This window comes from Phascolarctos cinereus, unplaced genomic scaffold (assembly GCF_003287225.1).
Source record: "Phascolarctos cinereus isolate Bilbo 61053 unplaced genomic scaffold, phaCin_HiC Scaffold_4;HRSCAF=312, whole genome shotgun sequence".
In the NCBI taxonomy this organism is placed as follows: Eukaryota; Metazoa; Chordata; class Mammalia; order Diprotodontia; family Phascolarctidae; genus Phascolarctos; species Phascolarctos cinereus.
Window position 1 is genome coordinate 55,471,726 of NW_027555847.1, and position 19,330 is coordinate 55,491,055.

At 39.8% G+C, this 19,330-nt stretch overlaps 1 protein-coding gene across 6 annotated transcripts in view; it reads left to right on the forward strand.

Moving 5' to 3' along the window:
- PPARG (peroxisome proliferator activated receptor gamma) overlaps window positions 1–19,330 on the forward strand; it is a 177,428-nt gene that overhangs the window by 118,792 nt on the left and 39,306 nt on the right. The window lies entirely within an intron of this gene.

Consider the following 19,330-nt stretch of genomic DNA (forward strand, 5'->3'; position numbering starts at 1 on the left):
ACCTGGTAAGAATGGCTGATGTTGATTTATATTACCTCACTTGACCCTCATCCAACTCTGAGAGGCAGGTACTATAGGAATTGTTAGCCCCATTTTACAGATGAGAAAAATGAGGCTCAGAGAAGGTAAGTCTCATCAGTCAGTCAATAAATATTTATTAAGTGCCTTCTATATACTAGGCACTGTGCAAAGCCCTGGGGATACAAAGAAAGGCAAAAGATAGTCCCTACTCTCAAGGGGCTCACCATCTAAAGGGAAGGGGGAACAATAAGTAAACAAAGATCAATTTGAGATAATCAACAGAGGGAAGGCACTAGAATTAAGGGAGATTGGGACAGGCTTCTTGTAGAAGGTGGGATTTTAGCTGGGACCTGAGAGAAGCTAGGAGGTAGAGATGAAGAGGGAAACAATTCCAGGCGTGGGGGACAGCCAGAGAAAATGCCCAGACTGGAGATGGAGTGTCTTATGTGAGGAACAGTAAGGAAGCCAATGTCACTGGCATCAGGGGAGGGGAAAGGAGAGGGGTATAAGATATTTTTTAAAAAAAACTAGGAAAATAGAGGGGGCAGGTTATGAAGGGTCTGATGCCTGTGGTTTCACAGCTATGAAATGTTACAGGAAGAATTAGAGCACAGATGTCCTCACTGCACATATCTTGTATGTACCTAGTTATTTACATGATGTTTACCCACTAGAATGTGAAGGCAGGACTATTTTTGCCTTTCTTTGCATCCCCAGTGCTTAGCACAGTGCCTGGCACATAGTAATTGCTTAACAAATGCTCTTTGGCTCATTTGATTGACCTGCTCATTTTAAATCTAGCCTTTTTTCTCACTATGCCACATGGTCTCATGCACTAGTACATACAAAGTAATACATTCCCCTACTTGTGTAACCATTTTCCTCAGACATATGAATCTCAGTCCCAAAGTAGCCAATTAATAAAGGTTGGGGTTTCATGGATGTTCATATTGGGATACAGTAGGGCAAGGAGGTAAAGTACAAAAGAAGAGTAGAAAGAAAGACACAGTAATGTGGGGATGAGCAGAAAAGATAGATGAGGGAAATGGAAACAGCAGAGTCTTATTAGTCTCTGAGTATTTTATTTTGAGGGGAGGGGAAGGGAATGAGCATTTATATAGCAGCTGTACTAAATGTTTTTTTGTAAATATTATTTCATTTGATCCTCACAACATCCTTGCAAGGTAGGTGTTTTTATTATCCCCATTTTACAGTTGAGGAAACTGAGACAAATAGAGGTTATGTGACTTGCCCAAGGTCACTCAGCTAGTTAAGTGGTTGGGTCTTCCTAACTCAGACCCAGCCCTCTATCCACTATGCCACCATGTCTTCCTAGAGGAAACCAGGAGGGAGGGACCTGGTTTTATTATACCCAGATGTTCACTTGGGCAATGGATAGTAGAATAAACTAACATCAATTACTTAAGAACTGATGATCTCTCCAGTAACTCACAGTAGTCATTCCCCACTGAGGAGATGGAAGGATGGGGTGGTGGAGGCAGGGGGTGCAGGAGGAGATGAGGCAGTCTGCTTTTATTTCCAATTTAATTTTTGCAATAATTGTTTAGTTTATCAAGAAGATTTTACAGGCGTATGAAGGAATGACTCAGGGAGTTGTAGATCTTTTTATTGAATTACCACTGGTGATTTCAAAGTCCCTTGAATTCCAGAACTTTTATTTCTATTGAGATCCAGACTGCCTCATTTTATGCCACCTGAAAGTATCTTAGAGATCAGCAATTATTGCCTTATTCTCAGCATCGCCTCCGCCCCCCCCCAAAAAAAAGTCAAATCAAGTTCTTTGGACTTAGTTGGCTATCAAGTAAAAATAATATAGAATGGGGAACCATCCCCCCCAAAAAGAGAAAACATTCAGAAAACACTTAAGGATCCTTAGGACCAAAGCTGGAAGGGATCCCAGGGACCATTGAATCCAACCTTCTCATTTTATGGCTGCAGAAACTGAGGCTCAAGTTAAGGGACTTGCCCAAGTTCACACAGGTAGATTGTGGCAGAGCCGAGATTTGACCCTAGGTTTTCTGACTCCAAATCCTGGATCCTTCCCAGTGCACAATGGATTTCCATTGTTCACATATCTTCAGTTACTTTAATCAAACAACAAAAATTTGGCTAGAGAGGTTCAGTGTCTTGCCCAGAATGGGTCACATATTGCCCAAGTGTCAGAACACATATGTATTCTGAAGAAAGAGAGATAATAAAGCAGATAAAGTGTTGATCAAGGAAGGTTTTATGAAGGAAATAGAACCTGAGTTGAGCCTTGAAGGGAGAAGTTTCCAAAAACTATTAGCTAGAAATCCATAACAGATTTAAAAGACAATAAGCAAAGGAAGGAGAGGAAGGGATGGGATTAGGAAATGGAAAGGATCCCATTTTGGCTGGAATGTAGAGATATAAATTTGCACAAATTAAGATTAGAATGGCAGGCAGGGATCTGATTGTAGAGAGCCTTGAATGCCAGAATCAGAAATGTGTACTTACTTTTGCAGACAGTGGGGTGCCACTCAAGGTTTTTGAGTAGAGAAGTGGTATGAGTCAGAAATATTACTCATGGAGCTTTGTGAAGATTGGTTCAGAATAGAGACTGGAGGCAGGAAGTCCAGTTGGGTGGCTGTTTGGCAAGAAGATGCTAAAGCATCTGACTGACCTACTGGCTCAATTTTTCAAATTTCTGAGTCAGCTATTTTGTTGCCACCTAAATGCCATTTCTGTGATTGAATCAGATTGGCAACTCTCAAACTGATGTGCAACTTAAGACCTGTCAATTTGGTGGTGTGTAAAACCCTGGTTTCATCAGCCAAACAAAATACAGATTGCTTCAAGGAAATTGAAATTTAGTTCGAGTCTGGCTGTTGATGGGAAAGCCCTCCCAATGGGACTCATGTTTTGACTTGGCCTTCAATTTAATTCAATCATAGGAAAACATAATTAATTTGATTTAATGAATAGTTTCTTGTTACAATCCTGAATCCAGATGAGAGAACTCAAGGATTTTCTCACTAGAAATCTACCCCAAATCTTCTCTTCAGTGCCCTAACATTCTTCATTTGTCTTACTTATGGCTCTTTGGGGGGACACTTGGGTGTAGTGTAATAAGAACTTTGAATCTGGGGTTAAAAGACATAAGTTCAAATCCTAGACTCTGACAGTTACTATCTCTGAGACTTTGGGCAAGTTAGTATCTCAGAGGCCCTTAGTTTCCTCATCAATATAATGAGAAAGATAAACTAAATGATCTCTAAGATCCTTTCCAGTATCTTGCACCATTTTCCCTATTATCTTGAGTGGTACCTGCAATAATACCAAAACATAAGGTTCCTAAGTGTCAGATTGTTTGGCATTTTGTAGAGAAAAACCTCTATTCATTCAACATTCAGTGATCTATTATCAAATGCCCACTGTGCACAAAGAACTTTGCTAGTCTTTGTTGTTGTTTGTCCTTCATTCCCGAAGAGGACCATGATATCAGGGCGATGATGCCATGACATGCAAGTGAATTGGATGTAAGTGAGGGAAGGTTGTGCAAAGTCACCAGCCTCTCTTTCTCCTCTGGAGCATCTGGTCCAGTGGCAAGATATGGTGGGAAATCAAAGACAAATAACATGTAATGCCTGCCTTTTAGGACTCTATAAACTAGTTGGGCAGTTAATACATGTACATAAGTAATTGTGAAACAAACAGAAGGAAGATGCTAAAAACTTCTATGAAAGCTATAATCTTGGGCTGTGTTAAGAGGTATAGGATCTAGATCTAGGAAAAGGGAGGTGATGATGTCTTTGTGCTCCCTCCATGTCAGAATATGTATGAGGGGTTGCATTCAGTTTTGGATGTCACAAATTAGAAAGGACATTAAGTTAGAGGGCATCCAGGGGAGGGCAACAAGAATGGTGAACAGCCTCAAAAAGCCATCATGCCAGATGAAAATTGGTCAGAAGAACTGCATGCTTTCCTTGGAGAAGGGAAGACTTAGTAGGAACATGATGGCTATTTTTCATCAAGTATTTTAAAGGTTTCCACGTGGAAGAAAGAGTTGATCTATTCTGCTCATCCCCAGATGAATGAATGAATGAATGAGCATTTGCTAAGTGCCACACCTGGTGCTAAGCAGTAGGGATAAATAACAAGAGAAAAAGGAACCCATTCCCTGTCTTCTAGACACTTACATTCCAATCGAGGAAGATTTTGCATATTGGGGAGTGGTGCTCGGGGAGGGGTATGTAGAAGTTACAGAGATACAAATTTAGAAAAACTTGCTTACAGTTCCTTCTATCAAACAGTGGAACTGTTTGGAGTAGATTGGAGGCTGGGAGGAAGAGAGTTCCCACTCAATAGGCCAAGGCTAGCTACCATTAGAGGTAGGTAAGTCACCACTTAGTAGACAGAGATGACCACTTGCCAGGTATGCTGAAGGAGGGATTCTGGTTCAGATGGCTTTTGGAGTCCCTCCTCATTCTCTGCTTTTGAGTCCTGAATAATAATCTTTTCCAATCGGGAAAGCTTCATGGGATGCAGCTTCCTTTGAGCATGATTTTACCGCGAGGGGTAAGGAGGAAAGGGTTGGGAAATGAGTTACTGAACTTTTCTGCTTTCAAAAGGGGCATGTGGGTATTACAGAGATGCATCCTAAGGTGACCAAAATAGCCATATTTTTCCACTCATGAGATAGACAGCAACTTGGCAGTCTCCCTAAATCAACCCAAACATACTAGTACCTTTAGTATCTCTGTCTCACAGACATAATCTTAAAAATGAACAGTAAAAAGTGGAGTTGAATTATTGGGCCAGATAGAAAAGCCAAGTGGTTTGCAAGGCATTTTGGCAGGCACTGGAGCACTATGACGAAAGTTATTTACCTTGTCTTTGGGACTCAGTATAAGTGGTACCTACATAAGCTTGATAAGTTGTTCAGGGTTATTTCTTAAATCCAATATATACTTTTAATAATTATTTGGTGTGGCATAGTGGAAGGAGATGTGGCTTGGGAAATTAAAGGCCCAAGGTTTGAAGCCTGGCTCTGGCATCCTCTGTGTGACATTTACCAAGTCTCTCTACTTCTTTGGCCCTCTTTCCTTATCTTTTAAAGGAGAAAGTTGTATAAGATGACTCAAAAGTCCCTTCTACGACTAAATTGGTGGTCCTGTGATGAGGTAGCTTGGTGTCATGGTGGATAGAGCCCTGGACCTGGAGTCAGGAAGACCTGAGTTCAAATTTAGGCTCAGATGCTCATTAGCTGGGCAAGCCACTTAACTTTTCTCAGCCTCAGTTTCCTCATCTACAAAATGGAGCTAATAAGAGCACCTACCTCCCAGGGTTGTGAGGATCAAATGAGATAATATTTGTAAAGCCCTTTGCAAGCCTTAAAGTACTACGTCAGTGCTGGCTTCTATTATGTAGCATGAATTATTAGACCCATCCCCCTCTGCCTAAATGCTAATCAGATTCGTGAAATACGTATTTTAATGGTTTTTAAAATATAAGACCTTATCTTCAGGAGGCTTGTATGATTAATGTTACTGTGTCGAATATTCATAGCTGTTTTTCATTTGTGAATTAGGGGGGGAAAAGCTTAAGCTATAATTGCATTTTGTGAAATAAACTTAAGCCTGTGTACTTAATCTTTACATCATACTAACACCATGAGACTAGGACCTTCTGCTAACCCAAAATATACTTTTAAAAGAAGTAATTTATAGGCATGTTACTCATATGTCAGTCAGATAGGTTTCACCCCAGTGCCCCTGGGAATTGAGTCAAAATTAGATTATTCATAAATGCTTAAACAAAAAGAAAAATATAGCTTTCCTGTGTAGGGGGCCCAGTGAGGTGTCTAATACTTTTCCTGGAACTTTTAAAAACTGTGAGGGGAGAAAGAAAAAAATCAAAGGCTTCCTAGTAAAAATTGTCACTTCTTTTGTTGTATTATAATTTTGTCTGACTAATGTACTGCCTTCACTATTTCTAACATTCATGGCCTTTCTCCCTGCCTGCCTCCCCTGAGCCCCAGTTTTAATGTATATTTGTTGGGGAACAGGGGTGAGGGAGGAAGAAAACAGTAAATTGAGAAGTGGATAAACAGGCTTAGCATTTTAAAAAGTGACTTTCTGCGGCACAAAATAAAATGAATGAAAATAAACACATTTTAAAAAGAGATTAGAAGGGGCAGCTAGGTGGAGCAGTGGATAGAGCACTGACCCTGGACTCGAGGGTCTGAGTTCAAATCCAGCCTCAAACATATAGCACTCACTAGCTGTGTGACTCTGGGCAAGTCACTTAACCCCAATTGCCTCACCAAAGAAAAGGGGGGGAAAAAAGAGATTAGAAGTCAAAGTTGTGTACGTTTATACCCATCACCCATCCATGAATCATGTAACTAGGTAATTTAATTTTAGACTTTTTTCATAAGAAAATTTTCAGTAGAGCTTTATGTCCCGGAGGCAAACTAATGCCCACTTACTCAAAATATGTCACCTGTCCTTTGAAAACTTGGATCAGTGATTTGGTTCAAACACTTTAATCCTTCAAAAGTTTTACTTTCTATGACTCAGGCTAGACAGGAGCAAAGGTTTGCCCTTTTTGCCCCTTGGGAAAGGCAGCCCTGAAAAAAAGAAAAAAAAACTTCAGTGACTTCACCAGGGAAGAGGGCTGAAGATGAATATTATTTTCAATTTTCATCTAGGGATCAGCAGCATTTCCTCAAGCAGTTACTTAGCAGGAAATGTGACCAAAATGTTCATTTTAAACATATTCACGTGATATCACTTACCGCTAAAAAACAAGAAATAGTTTCCCAGCAAGAAACTCACTCCACATTCTTCAGAAGTGGTTTTTGACCCCCTTTTTTAAACTCTCATGGTCATCCACAAGAGTCCATGTAAACCCCCAACCCTTATATTATACCTCCTTACCAAAAAGAGAAGAAAATAGGAAAGCTAGCAGTTTATCTTGTGGTTAACGACCCTACAAGTATTGTACCTCCAAAGCACTCATCTCCCCCCCAGGGTCCCTACCAGTCTTAAAGGCTGGTGAGCAAAAGAATATGAAGTGAAGCCGAAAGACTTACTCCTACTGCCATTCCCAAGCTGTTAGTTGGTTATCTGGAGAACCCATCTCTGTGGCTCCTCAGAACTTTTCTCTGATCTCCCTGGGGGTCTGGCCCACCAAACCTACAAAGGAAATATTATAAGAACTGAAACAAGGTTTCCATGGATAGTCAGGACAGATGTGTTCCTGAATTCATAGGAAAACTAGTTTCTCATCCTGCCTCTCTAACTTGTGACATCACCCTTCATCAAAGATTCAATTTGGTGTAGCAGATGGAGCTTTTTTTTTGAGGTAATTGGGGTTAAATGACTTGCCCAAGGTCAGACAGCTAGTAAATGTCTGAGGCTGGATTTGAACTAAGGTCCTTCTGACTCCATCCAGGCTAAGTGCTCTATCCACTGCAGCACCTAGCTGTCCCTTGCAGATAGAACATTGACTTTGAAGTCAGGAAGACTCGAGCTGAAATCTTATCTCAGACAGTTACTAGCTATGCATATCTGACCAAGTAACTTAGCTTCAGTTTTCTCATCTGTAAAATAGGGATGCTAGTAATCACATCTACTGTATTGCACAAGATAGGGAGGATGAAATGAGATAATATATGTCAAGTACCTTGCAAAACCAAGAGTACTATGTGTGTTAGCTATTGTTGTTATGGTGGTTGTTTATCTGAACAATATGGGTTGAGGCTTCTTAGAAGGTCTTTTTCCTGCCCCGACATTCTCATGATCCAACGAGCAATAGCCATTTCTAGTATCACACTGATTCATGCTCGCCCCATCCATCTTCCAGCTCAGGCAAGAATAAACACCAGGCAGCGGTTCTCAGGCTAGCAGGCTTCAAAAGGGACAGAGATGGGAGTCCTACTCTGACCTTGTCCTGTTGGACTCGTCATGAAATCACTTAGGAAACCTTCATTTCTCAAGCCAGTGTACAGATGAGGACATCCACCCCATTTGTGACTCTCAGGGAGAGCCAGCAGCCAGAGAACTCAATCTCATTATGATTTATTTTTACTAGAACAAGAATGTGCCATGTTATCCACATGAGCCATTGCTAATCTCCTTTCAAGTGTTAGGGTGTAGGCACTGGATTTCTGATTTTCCTTGGCAGAGGGAGTTCCCAGATGAGAAAACTCCCTCTAAGTCACCTGCTTGGCAATGACGGTCTTAGAGTTGCCTAGAGCACTCAGAAGGTAGGTGCCTTGGCAGAGTCATGGAGCCAGTATATATCAGAGGTGGGATGTCTGGGTTCCAAGGTCAACTTTCTACCCAATAATGAATAATTCCCAACACCTGTGATTTCCTACCTCTCAATTTATACAATAAAATATCTGTGATTCCTGATAATTCAATCACATCCCCAGTCCTCCTTTGTAGATTGTTATCCTTGTTCCTATCTCCCCCTTAACCCTAAATGGCACGGTTGGTCATAAGCAGCTGTCAAAATCACCCTCAAGTTTTACTAGCAGTCATTTAGGGTATCAGTGTTAACTCTGTCCAGTCAGATCAGGAACCAGTAAGTGACTGGTATCTTAATGAGGAATGCATCTTTCCAGACTCCTTTTATAATTCTGAGAACTCGTGAACTTTTTTTATCTGGGGGGAGGGGGGCTTGTGAGGGGAGATCCAGATCTGTGTTTTATTGGCACAGAGAACTCCCAGGGTAGAAAAGCCTTCTACCAGTGAAGATAGCAACTCATCTGCAATTAATCATCTTGGAGAGTTTCTTGGATCACTGAGAGTTTATGTGACTTACCCATAGTCACAAAGCTTAGGGTGTGTCGTAAAAAGTATTTGAACCCCAGACCAACTTTGTATCTACTGTGTCATGCTAGTTTTCCATGGATAATTACTACAGTTGGGGGGAGGAGGGGGAAGATTAACTGAGAACTGAAGGTAACAGAACTTATACTCAAAAATTTTGAGTTTCATTCCTCCAAATACCTCCCCCTCATATTTCCTATTGCTTTTATTCTGTTAAAAATCTACTTTACTTTTAAACTGCCTAGAAGGAGAGAAAATAATTGCTTAATTGAAATAAAAAATTACATCCTCTAGTTAATTAGCATCTGTCTTCCTCTCTGCCCACAGTTAGGCAAGAGATTTAAATACCAGGCTACTTATTCTTTTCTTGCAGCAGTCTAGACCAATGCCTATGTTACCACATAGAGCTGATAGTGATGAATTAGCTTTTCCCTATGTACAGCCAACCAGGGGTGTCTGATCGGGCCCTTAACTTTACAGTTGTCCATTACCTTCCCTTTAAGAAAAATGTTGTGTCCCTCCATCCCCACCCCTACATAAGAATAATAGTGCCAGTGCTGAAGTTGCTTCTTGATTTATTTTGGAGGAGCTCAGCAATGAGACCTTGTTGATTGCCATATCATGCAAGGCTTCATTTACACTGCGCCATCAACTCCCCAGTTTCTTTCTCAAGAGAAAGAGAGAGGTGGAAAAACATAGCTTATTGACAGCAGCTCTCTGATCAGCACCAGATCTTTGCACCAGCCCTGTGTTTGTATGATGAGACTATTGCAAAACAAGCCAACATACGTAAAAAGGGGACAGATTAATCTTGGGACGCCTCCCTATTCATTGTCAAGCATCTGACACCATTTCAAGTCCACCATTTGGACTGGTATGCTTTAATCGGATAGTTAGCCTTAGTCCGTGTCCCCTGTTTTTCCTATTGTTCTTATTCTATTAAGAATCCACTTTAGTCGCAGTGGCCCTGTAGTCAGGAGGACCTGAGTTCAAATCCAGCCTCAACACTTGACACTAGCTTTGTGACCCTCAGCAAGTTACTGGAACCCAAATTGCCTCACCAAAAAAGAAAAAAAAAGAATCCACTTCAGTTTATTAGCATTTGTCTTCCTGGTTCCCCTTGCATCTAGGCAGAAGTTTGAACATTGGACCAGTTTGCTCCTTAGTATTATACACAGACCCCAAAAGCATAGAACCTAACTGCACCTCATACTTGCGGTTTTTGTATTGTATTAAGTACATGATGCCAAAATCTGTCCCTGACAAGTTGTGAGCTGGATGAGTTTTATTAAGCATGTACTATTTAAGGTATGTGTGTGTTATGTGATACATACTTACAAGATATTAATGACATCTATCAAACCTATTCTTAGCTCACTGAGTGCACTACTATTGACTTTTTTTAACCAGGGTAAGTAAAACATTTCTAGGTAATTAATAATCACAAATATGAAGCTCCTGGAACCTTAGACCTGGATTTTGAACTCACTTATCAGCTGCTCTTTGGCAACAAGGGGAGGACCCCAAGATCAAAGAAAATGTGCCTTAGTTTTCCCTTCTCCTTCTCCCCCATACCTTGTGTCTATTAAGGAAAAAAAAAAGTACTTCTTAGGAGCAATATGTATCAGAATTTTAACACTAGGAAAACATTTGGGAATAATCTTTCATCTAAACCACTATCTATAAGGGGGATAAGCTAGAAGCCTTCCCTGTACAATCAGGGGTGAAGCAAAGATGCCCATTACCACCTCTTTTTTTAATATTGTACCAGAAATGTTAGCTATAGCAATAAGAGAGAAAAAGAAAAGAATTAGAATAGGCAATGAAGAAATAAAACTATCACTCTTATCCTAGGGAACAAACTAAAAGAAATTATTAACAACTATAGCAAACTTGCCAGGATACAAAATAAATGCGCATAAATCACCAGCATTTCTGTATGTTACCAACAAAGTCCAGCAGAAAGAGATAGAAAGAGAAATTCCATTTAAAAACAATTGTAGGCAATATAAAGCACTTGGGAATCTACCTGTCAAGATAAACCCAAGAACTATATGAACACAACTATAAAACACTTTTCACACAAATAAAGTCAGATCTAAACAATTGGAAAAATATTAATTGCTCATGGGTAGGCCAAGCCAACATAATAAAAATGACTGTTCTACCTAAATTTATTTCTTCAATGCCATACCAATAAAACTATCAAAAAAGTATTTGATAGAACGAGAAAAAAATAATCAAATTCATCTGGAAGAACAAAAGCTCAAAGATACCAAGAGAATCAATTTAAAAAAAATACAAAAGAAGGTGGTTTAGCCATACCAAATATCAAACTGTATTATAAAGTAGTAATTATCAAAACAATCTGGTACTGGCTAAGAAATAGAGTGGTGGATCAATGGAATAGATTAGGTACAAATTATATTATAATAAATGACCATAGCAATCTAGTATATGATAAACCCAAAGATCCAAGTCTTTGAAACAAAAACTCATTATTTGACAAAAATTGTTGGGAAAACTGGAAAACAGTATGGCAGAAACTAGGTATAGACCAACATCTCACACTTACACCAAAGAAAGGTCAAAATTGGTACATGATTTACACATACAGGGTGATACTATAAGCAAAATAAGAGAGCATGGAATACTTTATCTGTCAGATTTATGGATAAGGAAAGAATTTAGGACACAAGAAAATATAGAGAACCTTATAAAATGTAAAATAGATAATTTTGATTATATAAAATTTAAAAGTTTTTGCACAAACAAAACCAATGCAACCAAAATTATAAGGAAAGCAGAAAACAGGAAAATTTTGCTTCACGTATCTCTGATAAAGGCCTCATTTCTCAAATATATAGAGAACTGAATCAAATGTATAGAAAAAATGAATCATTCTTTATTTGATAAATGATCAAAGGATATGAATAGGTAGTTTTCAAACAAAGAAATCAAAGCTATCTATAGTCATATAAAAAATGCTCTAAATCACTTTTTTTAATGAATTTATTTTGATCTATCAACAATCACTTCCATATGCTTTTGAGTTTAAAATTTTTCTCCCCCTTTTTCCCCACCACCCTCCCCAAGACAGCACACAATCTGATACAGGCTATACATATACATTCCTATTAAACATATTTTCACATTAGTGATGTTGTAAGGAAGAATTAGAACCAATAGGAGGAACCACCAGAAAGAGGAAATAAAACTCAACAGAAGGGGAAAAAATAGCAAATAGTATGCTTCTATCCGCATTCAAACTCCATACTTCTTTCTTTGGATGTGGACAGCATTTTCCATCATGAGGCCTTTGGATCTTAGATCTTCATATTGCTGGGAAAGGTTAAGTTTATCAATATTAGTCATTGCACAATGTGGCTGTTATTATGTACAACGTTCTCCTGGTTCTGCTCATTTCATTCAGCATCAGATCATACCAGTCTTTCCAGGTTTTTCTGAAGTCAGCTTGTTTATCATTATTATAGCATAATAGTATTCCACTATATTCATATACCACAACTTGTTCAGTCATTCCCCAGTTGATGGGCATCCTCTCAATTTCCAGTTCTTTGCCACCACAGAAAGAGCTGCTGTAAATATTTTTGTACATGTGGGTCCTTTTCCCATTTGCACAGCCCTAGAAGTGCTATTGCCGGGTCAAAGGGTATGCATATTTTTATAGCCCTTTGGGCATAGTTCCAAATTGCTCTCCAAAATGGTTGGATCATTTCACAACTCCACCAACAATGCATTAGTGTTCCAATTTCCCCACATCTTCTCCAACATTTATCATTTTCTTGGCTAATTAATTAGCCAATCTAATAGGTATGATGTGGTACCTCAGAGTTGTTTTGATTTGCACTTCTCTAATCAATAGTGATTTAGAGCATTTTTTCATATGACTATAGATGGTTTTAATTTCTTCATCTGAGAACTGCCTGTTCATATCCTTTGACCATTTTTTGGACATCAATTAGGGAATGACTTGTATCATTATAAATTTGACTTAATTCTCTATGTATTTTAGAAATGAGGCCCTTATCAGAGAGACTGGTTGTAAAAATTCTCTCCCAATTTTCTACCTTCCTTAGTTGCATTGGCTTTGTGCAAAAACTTTTCAATTTAATGTTATCCATTTCTAAATCACTTGTGATCAGAGAAATGCAAATTAAACAACTCTGAGTTACCACCTCACACCTATCACATTGGCTAATATGACAAAAAAAGAAAATATTGGAGGGAGTGTGAGAAAACAGGGACACTAATGCATTGTTGGTGGAGTTGTGAATTGATCCAGCCATTCTGGAGAGCAATTTGGAACTATGCCCAAAGGGCTATAAAAAATTGCATACCCTTTCATCCAGCAATACCACTAGTAGGTCTATATCCCAAAGACATAAAAAAAAAGGGAAAAGGACCTATTTGTACAAAAATATTTATAGTGGCTTTTTCTGTGATGGCTAACAATTGGAAATTGAAAGGATGCCTATCAATTGGAGAATGGCTAAACAAGGTGTGGTATATGATTGCAATGGAATATTATTGTGTTATAAGAAATGACAAGCAGGATGATTTCAGAAAAACCTGGAAAGAGTTACATGAACTGATGCATAGTGAAGAGAATAAAACCAGGAGGATGTTGTACACAGTAACAGCAATATTGTTCAATGAAGAACTGTGAATGACTTAGCTATTCTCAGCAATACAGTGATCCAAGACAATCCCAAAGGACTAATGATGAAGCATACTATGCGCCTCCCGAGAAAGAACTGATATTGATTGAATACAGACTGCAACATGCTATTTTTTACTTTCTTTCATTTTTTTCTCTTTTATTAGAGTCTTTTTGTACAAAATGACTGGTATGGAAATGTTTTACATAGTTGCACGTGTATAACCTAAATCTAGTTGCTTACTGTCTCAGGGAGGGGAGGAAATGAGGGAGGAATAGAATTTGGAACTCCAGACTTTAAATAATTTTTTTAAAAAGAAATAGTCCAACTCCCCCATTTTACAAGTAGGGAGATTAGAGTCCAGAAAGGTAAATTCATTTGTCCACCACTAATTAGCAATATAGTTGAGCCTAGAATTCAAGTCTCCTGGTTCCTAATCTCGTACTACATCACTCTGCTGCCTAGATCACCCCTTTCCCCAAATCCTGCCTAGGAAACCTGATTTATGCCAATAGAATAAAAGCTCCTTGAGGTCAGGGACTTTTTCACTTTTATCTCAGTCAATGAACATTTCTTTCTTTTATGACCTATTTTGTGTCGTGTCTTTATATCCCCAGTTCCTCCCACATAATAGGCTCTTAATTATTGGTTGCTGAAGTGTTTAATTGATCCAAGTAAGGGTTAGGAGTGGTTTTTTGTTGGGGGTTTTTTTTATTCTTAGAATCATAAAGCTAGAAGCCAAAGGTCATCTAGTCCTCATTTTTACAGATGAAGAAACTGAGCACCAAAAAGATTCAGTGACTTACCCAAGGTCACACAGGTAGTGACAGAGGCAAGATTTGAACCCAAATCCTCCAATACCAAAGCCAGGGGTGATTCTGCTGTGCCATGCACCTCTTGATACTTTGCCAGTTGGTACACATAGAAAATGACATGGCTCTCATTCTTGACCTCTGGGAATTGACCAGTCTTTTGTGTCAGAGTCATGACTTCCAAATGCAGGCATTCTACCCCAGTGGGTAGAAGTGGGTATAAGGTCAGATCCAATACCGAATTGCTTAAGTGAGAAAGTCAGTTTCATAAGTTGCTTCAGGGAACATTTGAGAAGTGTTCTATCGGGTGTGCAGAAACTGCATTTGTACCTCTGAGAAAATACTCAGGGATGTGTGTGCACCATAGTTTACTGCCCCTTCCACCCCAGAGATGCCCTAAAACTAAGGTAGTTGCACCAGAACCCTGAAAACCAAAGTGGGGAGACAGTTGGAGGCAGGGGGAGGAAAGTATTCATCATCCCACTTCTTCGAAAAAATGCACAAATATTTTGCATTGGAGGCCACCTTTTGTGCCTTTTTGCCTCTAGAAATCTTGTTTCTTTGAAAGGACTGGTAACAAATCTTCAAGGAAAGCCTTTGTTTTAAATGCATAGGTTTAAAAAAAATCTTTCATTTCCCCTGCAATTTCAGAATTCTCTCCACTTGGGATGCAAACTCAGTCCTTCTAGGAAGATGCATAACTCTGTTCCGTAGTAGGCTTCGGGCTTGCAACACTTAAAAACGACACCCATAATTCATTGTACCTACAGATGGTTCACAGATCATAGACTGTTAGAATAATAAGCGATGTTCAGGATTATCTATCCCAGCCCCACCATTTAACAGACAAGAAAACTGAAGCCCAAAGATGTTAAGACACTTGCCTAAGATTATAGAGGAGTTAATGGTAGGATCAAGATTAAGTTAATTGAACTTAATTTGTTGCTTAAGCATTTGGAAGGATCTCCATGTTGGAAAGACCCTCAGACCATCTCATGCAATCCTTATCCACTCAAACAAGAATCCTCTCCACTTTTTCCCCAACATGGGGTCCTCCAACCTCTCTTCAAAGTCCTCCAGGGAAGGGAAAACTCACTAACTCTGAAGCAGCCCATTCCACTTGGGAAAAGCTTTAGTTGTTAGAAAATTTTTCTTGGCATCAAAGTAAAATCCCTGTCTTTGCACATTCAACCTATTACTTTATGTGATTCTTTCTGGGGCCAGCAGGACACATCAAATCCCTCTCCATAGGACAGACCATCAAATATTTGAAGGTAACTATCACTTCCACCCTGACTCTTCTTTTCTCCTGTTTAACATCACCCGGTCCTCACATAGAATGATCTACAGGTCTTTTGCCATCATGGTCACACATCAAGTATATCTATGTCCTTCCTACAATGTGATGTCCAGACTTGAACAAGGATTGCAGATGTGGTCTGACCAGGGCAGGGGAAAGTGGAGGAACTGCATTTTCATTCAGCCTAAGATTGAATTTGCTTTTTTGGTAAAAAAAAAAAAAATCACATGCTTTACTAATATGGAGCTTTCAGGCTAATGAAACTCTCAGGTCTTTTTTTCAAATAACCTATTCTATCACTGATACATACCAAAGCTGATGGGTCAGAAAATCAGCTTCCTAAGATTTCGTCTTTTTCAGAGAGATCAACATACAGAGATTCAAAAGTTCAAAGCTGAATTATAGCAGTTAAAAGCAGCTCTTTCATATTCCAGAATTAAAAAGTAATAAAGCATCACCTTTCTGATACATCCCAAAACAATGATCAGTTTTAGGAAAGCAGCATGAAAGCAGTCCCAGAAAATGTAAAACACCTATAGTTTTGGGCTGATGCTAATGTTGATTAATAGAATGCACCTTGGGAGTCGGGAGACCTGGGCTTTAGTCCAAGATGAACAATTAGCTGTGTGACCTTGGGTAACTTGATTAACCTCTCTGGGTTTTAGCTCTGTCTTCTAGAAAACACAGAGATTAGTCAAGATGGTTTCTCAGAATTCCTCTGAGGCCTAAAATTCAAGAAGTCCATGTCAGATTTATTTCCTCTTTAGTGACATTTTAGTGACACCTTTTCCTTTTCTACATGTTATTCTCTGTTATTCTCAAACAAGCCATCCCACAGACTACTATTGGACCCAAAGCATTATGAAACCTAATAAGGCTGAGATTTCTTTCTGTTGCACAACACAGGCCTAGAAATAACCAATAGTGGGTCATCCTGACCACCATTTACTTGCTGTATCACAGCCCTGGCTGGAAGTCAATTCTAAGACTGCTTTCTTTTATTTTTTTTCCTAATATGAAAAATTCTTTCCCCAACACATTCTGCTGTTTTCCCTTGCCATCTTGCCCACAACAGAGACATAGGAAGGTGTAGTAATGGGGAAGAAAAGGAACAGGATATAGAGTCAGAGAATCCCGTTTCAAATCCCAGTTCTCCTATTATTACTTCTGTGACATTGAGTACATCACTTTCTTTTCTTTGGCCTCAGTTTCCTCCTCTGTGAAATTAGAAAATTGGATTTGATGATCGCTGGGGTCACCTCCAGCTCTAGCCCCCATGGCCTTCTCCTACAGTCTTATTTCTTTTCACTCTTGTGAAACTTGTCACTTTGGTAGGACCTGTTCCCCAATGTCCTAACAATCAAGATTGGGGCTATAGCATCCTATTGGGCATTTCCCTACCTTCCCAGGAAGACTTATCTACCATCCATATGGAATCAAACAGAAACAGAGCGAGAGAGAATAAGTAGTTGATTCATACATATCTATCAATTGTCAGTTCATAAATTTACATTTAAGGTAGTTATGAGCAGGGGACATGTTAGGAAATGTCTAAATAAAAAGTTTATTTAAGGGATCTCAAGGGAAGCTAGGGGGCGCAGTGAATAGGGCTATAGGCCTACAGTTCAAATTTAAACTCAGACACTTACTAGCTGTGTGACCCTAGGCAAGTCACTTAACCTCTGTTTGCCTCAGTTTCCTCATCTATAGAATGATCTGGAGAAGGAAATGGCAAACCACTCCAGTATCTTTACCAAGAAAATACTAAATGAGGTCAGTGAAGACTAGGACGTGATATCAGCTATGGGATGAGTTTCTCTTTTCTCCTGACTCTTCTCTTTTTGCGAGTTTAGTGGATGCGAAGGAGGTTTCCAAAAGAAACAGCTGTCATGAGATGAGTAGGATTTAGAACTAGAAGAAGCCTTATGGATGTTCTATCTAATCCCAACTCTTTCATTTTCTTGATGAGGAAACTAAGATTGACCCTTGCCCAAGCTTGGCTGGTGCTGAACATTTGAGGTAAAATGGTGGTTTGGCATTTCCAAGATGCAGAGGGGATCTTTCTTTAGGAGAACTCTGTAGTGAAAACCACTGGGCAATGGTTTTGCAGGGAACTGTAGCATATAAGAGCTGAATCATCCAGTCGAACTTTTCTTCCCCCAGCTTATGTGAGGAAACCGAGGCCTTGCATGGCCAAAATCACGGAGCTCCTCGGTGATGGAGCCAGGGACCAGTACAGAGACTCCCTGACCCCTAGAGCCCTCCACTTTTTGCAGTCATCGCATGCCTCAGATTATTGGCATTCTTGATGGAAATGCTATTTTTGGCTTAATAGTATGTTGTATCAAGGAGCGATCCAAATCTTCTTGTAATAGGAACAAGTTGTGGTCCAAAATATGCACCCCCAAATTAGCAGTTAAGAAATGCTGTGCAAGGGAAGGTCTTACAATGGGAAAAGAAGGTACCAGAAGTTGGAAGGGTTACAAATGGATCATTCTCCCTCTACCCCAGGCCCCCACTTCCTCCCAAATGGCTCTTCCTTTCTTTCTTCTAAACTTCCTCCTGCCCCTGAAAAAATATACTGTTACTTAACCCTAGTTACAGTGCCCAAATGTGAGCAGAGAAACAGTCCTTGAGGCAAAGGGGATTCAGTGGTCGGCCCAGAAACCCAGCCTGCATAGGTGGGTGACGATCCATGGACTTCTTTCCCCTTCTGGGTTGTAAGCTTTGTCGAGATTTAAGACAATGTCTTAGACAACTTGAGTCCCACACATGCACTTACCACAGTGCCTTGCCCAGAGCTGGTACTCGATCCATATTCATTCAGAAGAAGCATCAATCAGACAATCCACAAGTTATTAAGAACCTACTGTGTGCAAGACACTGTTCCAAGCACTGGTCAGTGGCTCTAGGGATACAAAGTAAATCAGTCTCTGCTTTCAAGCTTACATTTTAGAGTAGGAGACAACATATTTGTGTGTGTGTGTGTGTGTGTGTGTGTGTGTGTGTGTGTGTGTGCCCGCACGCGCATGCGTACACATGAATGCATGTGTATATGTACATACATGTATATATAAAATACGTATTAAATAAATACATAAATTCAAGGTAATTTGGGGTGGGGAGATACTATTGCCTGGACGGATCAGAAAAAAACCTCGTGAAGAAAGTGGAATTTGACATGAACTCAGAAAGAAAGTAAGGATTCTGAGAGGTGCAGGCAAGGAAGAAATCCCTTCCAGGCACTGGGAGAGCGAGAGCAAAGGGGTGAAGGTTAGAGATGGACCATGTGTGAGGAGCGGTGAGAAGGCCCCTTTGGCTGGATTGGACAGAGTGTGTGTAAAAGGAGGGGGTGTAATAAGGCCAGAAGAGTAGAGAGGAGCTGAAGAGTGAAAGATGTTAAACACCAAACAGAGGAGTTTGTCTTTGACCCTCAAGGTAAAATCACATAGTGGAAAGAGCATTGGGTTTGGAGTCAGTCACTGGTTCAACTCCTAGTCTGCTTCTGATGTCTGTGATCTTGGGCATGTCAGTGCCCTTGTCTGGACCTCAGACCCATCCTCAGCAAAGTCAGGGAGTTAGACTACATTGTCTCCAAGCTCCCTTCTAAATCTGGATTCTGCAAAAGAATAAATTCCTGTTTTCCTTCTTTTGTGGTCTCTCCTTTCTTTCTGTCTCTCTGTCTCTCTC